Raw genomic sequence first — 10487 nt, forward strand, 5'->3', positions numbered from 1 at the left:
ATAAGGACCAGATGTTCACAAAAAATTGTCTCGAGTTACTGCTTAAGGAATCCTTTTGAGAGAGAGAGAGAGAGAGAGAGAGAGAGAGAGAGAGAGAGAGAAATAAGGACCAGATGTTCACAAAAAATTGTCTCGAGTTACTGCTTAAGGAAGGGTTTTCATATCTGAAGAATATATAACCATATTTAGAAAAGATGTTTAATTAACTGTATCAGCAATTGAATCAGTACAACTTCAAATGTTTTTATGTTTAACAGGTTTACATAGGTTCTTTTATAGATTATATATCAAATATCTGGTTTTAATGTTGTTAATGTTTTTAAAATATTTTCGTTTAATTTTCATTATTTCTTATATCGTTTATTTATTTCCTTAATTCCTTTTCTGGGCTATTTTTCCCGTTGAAGCCCTTGGGCTTATAGCATCTTGCTTTTCCAACTTGGGTTGTAGTTTAGCTAATAATAATAATAATAATAATAATAATAATAATAATAATAATAATAATAATAATAATAATAGTAAATAGAAATCGCTTTCTGGTATATTGGATTCAGTGTGGAAAATATTTTCGGTTATTATTTGTTTAATATATTTGCTATTGTTTTCCAGTTGGCTATTTCTAAAAAGACAAAGATAATTAATGGCTTGAAGCTTGCATTTTTATTATCAGGATATATTTGATTCGTAGAAATTAGGGTTGTTTTGGCCTGCTGGTAACGTCCTTACCTGGTGATCGCCAGACAGGGGTTTCAAGCACTGCTCAAACTCGTTAGTTCTTTTGGTTGCTGCAACCTCAATATGTTTGTAAGCTAAGGATGGTGGGTTTGGGAGAGCCAATAGATCTATCTTCGGTGTCATTAGCAGACCTGGCCTGGCACAGACTGAGCCTACCTTGGGGGAAGATGTGGCTTGGGCGCTGATCACATGTATATATGGTCAGTCTCTAGGCATTGTCCCTGCTAGCTAGGTGAATATCACTGTCCCTTACCTCTGTTATTCATGAGAGGCCTGTAAGCCTTTAAATGGGTGTTTGGAGAAGTAAAGACAGGAGTTTAAGTTTAGGGGGAACAGGAAAGGCAACAGAATTTGTGCAAAAGATTGGCAATACTTGGATTTTCAAGGGAATTTAAAGTCTGAAGAGAATGTTGATCCAGCTTTCTAGTATGGGAGTAAATGGCAGCTGTTAAATGGGTTGCTGTGGCCTGATTGGTAATGTCTCTGCTGGTGTTTGCCAGTCGGGGGTTCGAGTCCCGCTGAGACTCGTTAGTGACATTAGTGTCTGCAACCTTACCATCCTTGTGAGCTAAGTTTGGGGGATTTGGGGGAGCCTATAGGTCTATCTGCTGAGTCATCAGCAGCAACTGCCTGGCCCTCCCTGGTCCTAGCTTGGGTGGAGAGGAGGCTTGGACGCTGACCATATATTATATGATCAGTCTCTAGGGCATTGTCCTGATTGCTAGGGCAATGTCACTGTCCCTTGCTTCTGCCATTCATGAGCGACCCTTTAAACCTTTAAAGAGAAAAGAGGCTGGAGCTGTTGAGATGAAATATATGCATAGTATATGTGAATGAGACAACATTGATAAAGCGATGGTACCAAAAAGGTTATTGCAATTGTAAGGATTAGATGGCAGCAGGAGATTACTGAGGTGAAGCATTATTATTATTATTATTATTATTATTATTATTATTATTATTATTATTATTATTATTATTAGCTAAGGTACAAAAGTATGATGCTATAAGGCCAAGGGTTCCAGAATGAAAACAGCTCAGTGAGGAACGGAAATAAGGAAACAGGAAGAATAGTGTGCCCAAGTGTACCCTCAAGCAAGAGAATTCTAACCAAAGACAGTGGAACACCATGGTATAGAGGCCATGACACTCCCCTGTGACTAGAGAACAATGGTTTGATATTGGAGTGTCCTTTTCGAAGAGCTGCTTACCGTAGCTAAAGAGTTTCTTATACCCTTACCAAGAGTAAAGTAGTTACTGAACAATTACATTACAATAGTCAACCCCTTGCGAGAAGAAGAATTTTTTGTTAATCTGTGTTGTCAGGTGTATGGGGACAGAGGAGAATATGTAAAGAATAGGCCAGATTATTTGGTGTAAGTTTAGGCAAAGGGGAAAATGAACCGTAACCAGAGAGAAGGATCCAGTGCAATGCTCTTTGGCCAGCCAAACTCTCTAGCGTTATTATCTCAACGGATGGCTGGTGCCCTACTGAAAAAATTACTGTGCAGTGGTTAACCCCTTCCTTGAAGAAAAAATTGTTAGGATGGAAGTACTGTAGAAGGGATGACAGAAATAATTGGTTTAATGAGAAATAGGTTTTGGAAGAGAAGGGCCATTATACCTAAGGAGCACAACTACCTGTATATTGTAGGTTAATACTGTCTTATATCAGAGTATGAAACGGCTAATGCTATGTACGTTTACTGCACAGGTTGTTCATCCATGAATCACTATTTAAAGTATATGGCAGTAACTATTGTGTTTTTTATATGGTTTTTGCTGTTGGAGCCCTAGGTCTTATAGCATCTTGCTTTTCCAACTAGGGTTGTAGATTAGAAATTAATAATAATAATAATAATAATAATAATAATAATAATAATAATAATTAATAATAATAATAATAATAATAATAATATAAGATGCATTTTATTTTTTGACTTCACAAACTTTTCAATATTCATTTTTTTTCATATTAATTTTTATTTTACTGTAACTTTTGACATCTTACATTTTGCAACTTTTTCATCAGCATACTCTAGGTCTCCTAATTTTCTGTTACCAATCCAGTCCAATCCTTCTCCACCATCCCCAACCGATCTATGCATTACAAAATCTATGAGGAGGATAAACAACATAGGTAACAACACATTCCCTTAGAGTACTCCACTTTTCACCGGAAATTCGTTTGATAAGACGCCACTAACATTAACTTTGCATTTGCTATTGCTTATGAACAGACAATTAAATTTAAATATTTGAGAGGAACTCCATAATGTCGCAGGACTCTCCACAAAATTTGCCAGAGGACATAATCAAAAGCTTTTTCATAGCCCACATATACCATCAAAAGTGGAATTCTTTATTCTACATATTGCTGTACCACATGTCTTAAATGAAAATTTGGTCAGTACAACTTCTACCTTTTCTAAATCATGCTTGTTCATCTCTCAAGTTTTCATCAATCTTTCTCTCTAGTCTCTTTAGATTGAGCATTCTATATATTTTCATGACAGCTGACGTAAGTGTGATGCCTCTTTAATGATTGCAATCAGTCAGATCTCTTTTTTTGTCATTTTCACCAGCACTCCTAGCTCCCATACATAAGGCTTTGCCTCTTCATGCCACATTCTACAAAATAATCTTGTAGGTAATCTGGGAGTCACTTCATTTTCAGGCAATATCATCTCAGCAGTTATTCCTTCGTATCCAGGGGCTTTCCATCTTTTGAGTTTTTTTTTTTAAGAATAGCTTCGACTTCAAACACACCTTATTCCTTCACGGGCACATCAAGGTCTTCATCAGTTTCAGGTATATCAACCAAATTATTCCCTTCGTATTTCCTATTCATGACCTACTAAAGTGTTCAATCCAACGTTACCTTACTTCATGTTCTTTTGTTATAACAGATTCATCTTTCTTTTTGATGGGTATATGCTTCTTTTTTTCCCGTAGAGATTTCATTAATAAATTCAAGATCAATTCCTACTGCAAAGCCACTCCCTGAATTCATAGCTTTGTCAGCCTCATCTGCTTTCATGTCTAAATATTCTCTCCAATCATTCCTGATATTTCTTTTGACCTCACTATCAATACTGAAATACTTGGCATGCTCTGCCTTGTAATTTTCATTACTTCCTCGAAAACTTTAAGAAATCAATTTCTGTCTTTGTCTTCTTTTTATAGTATCCCAACTATCATTTGATATTCATGGTTTTCTCCTTGTAACTGCATGTACCAAAACTTTGTGTCTTAAAGTCTCTTAAGATTGTAAATCGATCCCTACATTCAGTTACAAAGATTTCTGTGCTCATCTTCTAGAGGCTTAGTTGTATCAAACTTAGGTATTCTATCTACATTTTCTGTTGGGTTCTTTCAATTTCAATATTTGTGTGGCAATGGGGAGCTGGTGATCACTACCAATAACTGCACCTCTATAGCTTGTTACATTTCCCAGAGTCCTCCTTCTCTCTTTATCAATGGCTATGTGATCTATTTGATATTCGTAATTGCCACATAGTGAAGACGTTGTATATTTGTGGATCTCCTTGTGCTGGGAAAAGAGTACCCTCCAGTAACAAGATTGTTTGTTGAACAATAACTTATAAAATGTGGCCCCATTTTCATTGCAACTTCGCCAAGAACCTCAACACCCATCACATTTTCTATCCCTTGATTATTCCTTCCAACTTTAGCATTGAAGTCATTAATCACAATTTTCATATTCTCTCTAGGTTCTCACTCTATTATACTCTGCAGTTCTTCACAGTATTCATCTTTCCATTCTTCAGGGGAATCATTTGATTCGCCTTGGAAAATGGAATCTTCGGGATCTTAAACCCTCTGTGAAGCCTCTTCCCGTTTTTGCCCGGCGGGCATGCTGTCATGCGTTTGCGGGGAGGGGAACGGGGCAAATTTTTACCTGTCAAAACAGTTTTCATTCTTTTTGCCTCTCGCGCGAGTGCGAAGGAGAGTACTGGAGCGTTAGCGCACAGGATGCTGCTGGTGCTCAGTTTCTGCTGAAGGACAGATTTTGGTGACGGCGCAGAAAAGCGCTGGCGCGTAGGAAACCAATGCATAGGGTGAATATACAAAGAATAGGCCAGACTATTTGGCCTCTATTTTGAGGTACCTTACCTCTAGCATTAGAGGCTCTTTGACCTTTTATTTTGAGGTGCCATACTTCCAACATTAGAGGATATTTAAGCTCTATTTGAGGTGCCATACCTTTAGTATTAAGGGCTCTATGGACCTCTATTTTGAGGTACTATAATCTTAGCATTATATGTTCTTTGATCTCTAATTTGAAGTGCTTTACCTCTAGCATTAGAGGCTCTTTGACCTCTATTTGGAGGCTCCTTACTTTTAGCATTAGAGAGTCTTTGACCTCTATTTTGAGGCTCCTTACTTTGAGCATTAGAGGATTTTTTACCTCTATTTTGAGGCTCCTTACGTTTAGCATTAGAGGCTCTTTGACCTCTATTTTGAGACTGCTCACTTTTAGCATTAGTCTCTCTTTGACCTCTATTTTGAGGCTCCTCACTTTGAGCATTAGAGGGTCTTTGACCTCTATTTTGAGGCTCCTTACTTTAAGCATTAGAGAGTTTTTGACCTCTATTTTTAGGCTTCTTACGTTTAGCATTAGAGGCTCTTTGACACCTATTTCGAGGCTCCTTACTTTTAGCATTATAGGCGGTTTGACCTCTATTTGAGGCTCCTTACTTTTAGCATTAGAGGCTCTTTGACCTCTATTTCGAGGCTCCTTACTTTGAGCATTAGAGGCTCTTTAACCTCTATTTTGAGGCTCCTTACTTTTAGCATTAGAGGGTCTATGACCTCTATTTTGAGGCTCCCTTACTTTAAGCCATTAGAGGCTCTTTGACCTCTGTTTTGAGGCTCCTTACTTATGGCATTAGAGGGTTCTTTGACCTCTATTTGAGGCTCCTTACTTTTAGCATTAGAGGGTCTTTGACCTCTATTTTGAGGTTCCTTACTTTTAACATAAGAGCCTCTTTGACCTCTGGTTTGAGGCTCCTTCTTTTGGCATTAGAGTTTCTTTGACCTTTATTTTAATCCCCTTACCTCTAACATTAAAAGCTCTTTGACCTTTATTTTTTTGGTGCTTTATTTCTAAGCACTAGAGGCTCTTTGAGACCTCTTTTTTAAGGCGACTAACCGCTAATAGTAGAGGCTATTCGACCTCAGTTTTTAGGTGACTTACCTCTATAATTAAAGGCTATTTTTTATACTTCTTCATATAAAGGGTTTCCTTCTCTATTCTCTTCTGTCTTTTATAGATTTCAAGATCTTCTTTGCTTAGTTTGCCAGTCTCCTTTGAGATTTCAAGAGATATTTCAGTGCTGTTTGTCCTCGGGTTATCAGATTCCTCGGAGAAATCGATGGCTTTCATGTCTTTACCTATAAGGACGATGGGTAAAGACATGGATGCCATTGATTTCTCGGCATACACCATACGCCATCATACTAAAGTCAACGAAGAACAACACAATATTATTTACCAATGCCGTCCTGATATGTTCTATCTTCAATGCCGAATTTTGAAGAAACACACGTCGCTCACCCGCTTTGCACCAATGCAATCCAATTATAGGGACATCGTCGCTAAACCGCAAGCAAATTATCCTTCAAGGCGCTTACATTGTGATCTTCAAAGCTCGCCAACTTCGGCAGCACCTATCCAAACTATCTGTAGATGAAGGTGTTCCGAAAAGCTTCCAGTTCCGCCAGAACGCGAGCTCTGTGAGTAAAGTGAAATCCTCCTCCCAATGTTCACTGCGTAAACTTCCATAGCTACAGTACATACAGATCGTAAGATGTTGCAAGGTATGTTTAAAAAAAAAAAAAAAAAGAGAGAGATCAGGTCTTCAGAAGTCTTGGAATCCGGGGCGGAGCCATTCAGAACTGCTGCGGGAAGATTCTGTTTTGGAGTCATTCAGAACTCTATGCTAAGTCTACGGCTATTTCTTCTGAAGACATTTGCAGAGGAGATTCGGGAAGATTTTCTTCCGAAATCGTTCAGAGATTTCTGGAATCATTCGGATTCCATGCTAAGTCTATGGAAATTTCTTCTGAATCCTTTTGGAGATGCACGAAGATTTTCTCCCGAAGCCGTTTAGGAATCGCGAAAAATTCTCTTTTTTTCTCTGGTTTCAATAGGCCTTAATAACTCATAATAATAATAATAATTAATAATAATAATAATAATAATAATAATAATAATAATAATAATAAATTACGTGATTTGATTTACAGCTCCGTGAAGATTCCGTTCTGAACACATTCAGAACTCTATGCTGACTCTACGGCTATTTCTTCTGGAGACATTTGGAGATTCAGGGTTTTCTTTCGAAGTCGTTCAGATTCGCATCTGGAAATCATTCAGAATTCCATGCTAAGTCTATGGTAATTTCTTCTGAATCCATCTGGAGAACCACGATTTTCTTCCGAAGCCATTTAGAACTCACGAAAAATTCCCTTTTTCTCTGGTTTCAATAGGCTCTAATAATAATAATAATAATAATAATAATAATAATAATGATAATAATAATAATAATAATGAACCGTGATTTGATCTACTGCTCCGGGAAGATTCCGTAAGTCTACGGCTATTTCTTCTGAAGCCATTTGGAGATCGACGACGATTTTCTTCCAAGCCTTAAGGGACTCGCGGAAAATTCTCTATTCTCTAGTTTCAATAGGCCCTGAAAATAATAGTAATAATAATAATAATAATAATAATAATAATAATAATAATAATAATAATATAATAATAATAAACTACGTGATTTGATTTATGAATTTGAGTCAGAAAGGTCGGAAATCGATCAATGCTTGGATAGGAAGATGAAAAACAATGATTTATTACTCTCCTCTCTCTCTCTCTCTCTCTCTCTCTCTCTCTTTATATATATATTTTTATATATATATATATATATATATATATATATTTATATATATAGACTTATATGTAGCATTTAATCATAATTAATTTACGGGTATTTTTTTTTCAATCATTATCATTATAATAATAATGATAATAATAATAATAATAATAATAATAATTATTATTATTATTATTATTATTATTATTATAATCTAAGCTATAAAATTAGTTGGAAAATCTTTGCTGATCATGGCGATACGCAAGCCTTTCACCAGGGTATAGTACATATATTGTATATGATATGAATTGATATGATTACAAGCCAGATATTGTATTAAGGTGGTGATTGTGTAGTTAAACAAATGGTCATGGTGTGTACGTTTTATCTGAATGAGAGAAACGGTCCAAGGAATGAATAGATTGATTTTTTTTTTCAAGGGGAGAATTAACCAAGGTGACACCATGGTTTTTAAGGTCACAGAATTGCTAAGATTGCCTGGAATAATGATGGGTAGAGTTTAGCCTGGGATGATAAAATATGTGGAATACTAGAAAGTTCTCTTTGTTTATAGTGCAGTGTGAATGTTGTTGGTATACCATTTTGCATGTAGAAATGTCGAAAAATATATCCATAAGAAGAACGCTCAATGTACACAATACTCATTTTCTTATGTCTCTTGCCCTATGTTTTCTCGCCTTATCTCCCCTTTAAGTGGAACCTACCTCTCAGAGTGGGGCAAAGTAAATAATTAATTTGGGCCTCTCACCTGTCTCGTACGTGTCAAGCGAATCTCTCCTCTCTCTCTCTCTCTCTCTCTCCTCTCTCAGCTATACAAAACCATTGTAGCTGCCACTTTTACCAGCCCCCGAGACTCTCTCTCTCTCTCTCTCTCTCTCTCAGCTATACAAAACCATTGTAGCTGCCACTTTTACCAGCCCCCGAGACTCTCTCTCTCTCTCTCTCTCTCTCTCTCTCTCTCAGCTATACAAAACCATTGTAGCTGCCACTTTTACCAGCTCCTGAGGACTCTCTCTCTCTCTCTCTCTCAGCTATACAAAACCATTGCAGCTGCCACTTTTACCAGCCCCCGAGACTCTCTCTCTCTCTCTCTCTCTCTCTCTCTCAGCTATACAAAACCATTGTAGCTGCCACTTTTACCAGCTCCTGAGACTCTCTCTCTCTCTCTCTCTCTCTCTCTCTATACAAAACCATTGTAGCTGCCCACTTTTACCAGCCCCTGAGACTCTCTCTCTCTCTCTCTCTCTCAGCTATACTAAACCATTATAGCTGCCACTTTTACCAGCCTCTGAGATTCTCTCTCTCTCTCTCTCTCTCTCTCTCTCTCTCAGCTATACAAAACCATTGTAGCTGCCACTTTTACCAGCCCCTGAGACTCTCTCTCTCTCTCTCAGCTATACAAAACCATTGTAGCTGTCACTTTTACAAGCCCCTGAGGTCTCTCTCTCTCTCTCACTCTCTCTCTCTCTCTCTCTCTCTCAGCTATACAAAACCACTGTAGCTGCCACTTTTACCAGCCACTGAGACTCTCTCTCTCCTCTCTCTCTCTCTCTCTCTCTCTCTCTCCATTTTATAATTGTAGTATCATGTAACGCTCTTTCTTCTTTGTCAGACGATTTTTTACCACTTTTCGATTTTTATTCAAATTATTTTTATTTCTTCCTGTTTATGCAGTCTTTCTCCTTTTGTTTCTAATACTTACTCTCCAGAACAATGCTTATAGCATTGAACCGCCAACTTCCTCCATAATCATAGGGTTTTTTTTTTTTTTTTTTTTTTTTTGTGGGGGGGGGGGGCGTTATTCATTCAGTTATTTTTTTTTACAAATGCGTCTTAATGTTTTTTTTTTTTTTTTTTTTTTTTGTTGGGGGGGTTGCGGTATTTATTAATTTATTTTTTTTATAAATGCGTCTTGATGATTTTTTTTTTTTTTGCATACCTCTTCTTCTTCTTCTTTAATAAATATCACGAGTTAATGGTTATTGCTTTCCGTTTAACGGGTATAATTTGTATAGGAGGAGGAGAGGAAAAGGAGGAGGAAGAGGAGGAGGAGGAGGAGGAGAGGAGGAGGAGGAGGAGGAGGAGGAGGAGGAGGAGGAGGAGGAGGAGGGAGGAGGGGAGGAGGATATTCTATTTGTGATTGAGCATTTACGTGTGTGTTTTGAAATAGAAACATAAATGTTTTTTCATAGATTGTCCGATGGCCGCGTAATTAAAGTCTAGAAAACTGGTTACAGAAATGTATATGAGGTTTATATATATATATATATATATTATGTATATGTGTAAGTATGTATATGTATATATATATATATATATATATGAATATTTCAAATAAGCCATATAAATTAATGCATAAGGTCTGGATTCTCTTAACGACCTCGGATCAGAGCCCCAGGCGAAATCACTCAAAGACTATAGTATCAGACCGGCCGGATTTGGACCCTGGTCCAGGATACCTGTATGCCAGTGACCAGGGCTGAGTGGCATGGTCACTGGCATACAGGTATCCTGGACCAGCGTTCAAATCCTGGCCGGTCTGATACTATAGTCTTTGAGTGATTTCGCCTGGGGCTCTGATCCCGAGGTCGTTTAAGAGAATCCAGACTTTAATATATTAATATATATAGCTTATTTGAAATATGAAAAACACGTTTAAATGTGCAAATACATTTATCATATAGTATATATACTATATATGTATATATATATATATATACACACATATTTTACGTGTGTATATGTATGTACTGTTTGTATTATTTATCTATTCTACCTATCCTATCTATCTATATGCATATATATATATATATATACACATATACTGTA

This window comes from Palaemon carinicauda, chromosome 17 (genome assembly GCF_036898095.1).
Source record: "Palaemon carinicauda isolate YSFRI2023 chromosome 17, ASM3689809v2, whole genome shotgun sequence".
In the NCBI taxonomy this organism is placed as follows: Eukaryota; Metazoa; Arthropoda; class Malacostraca; order Decapoda; family Palaemonidae; genus Palaemon; species Palaemon carinicauda.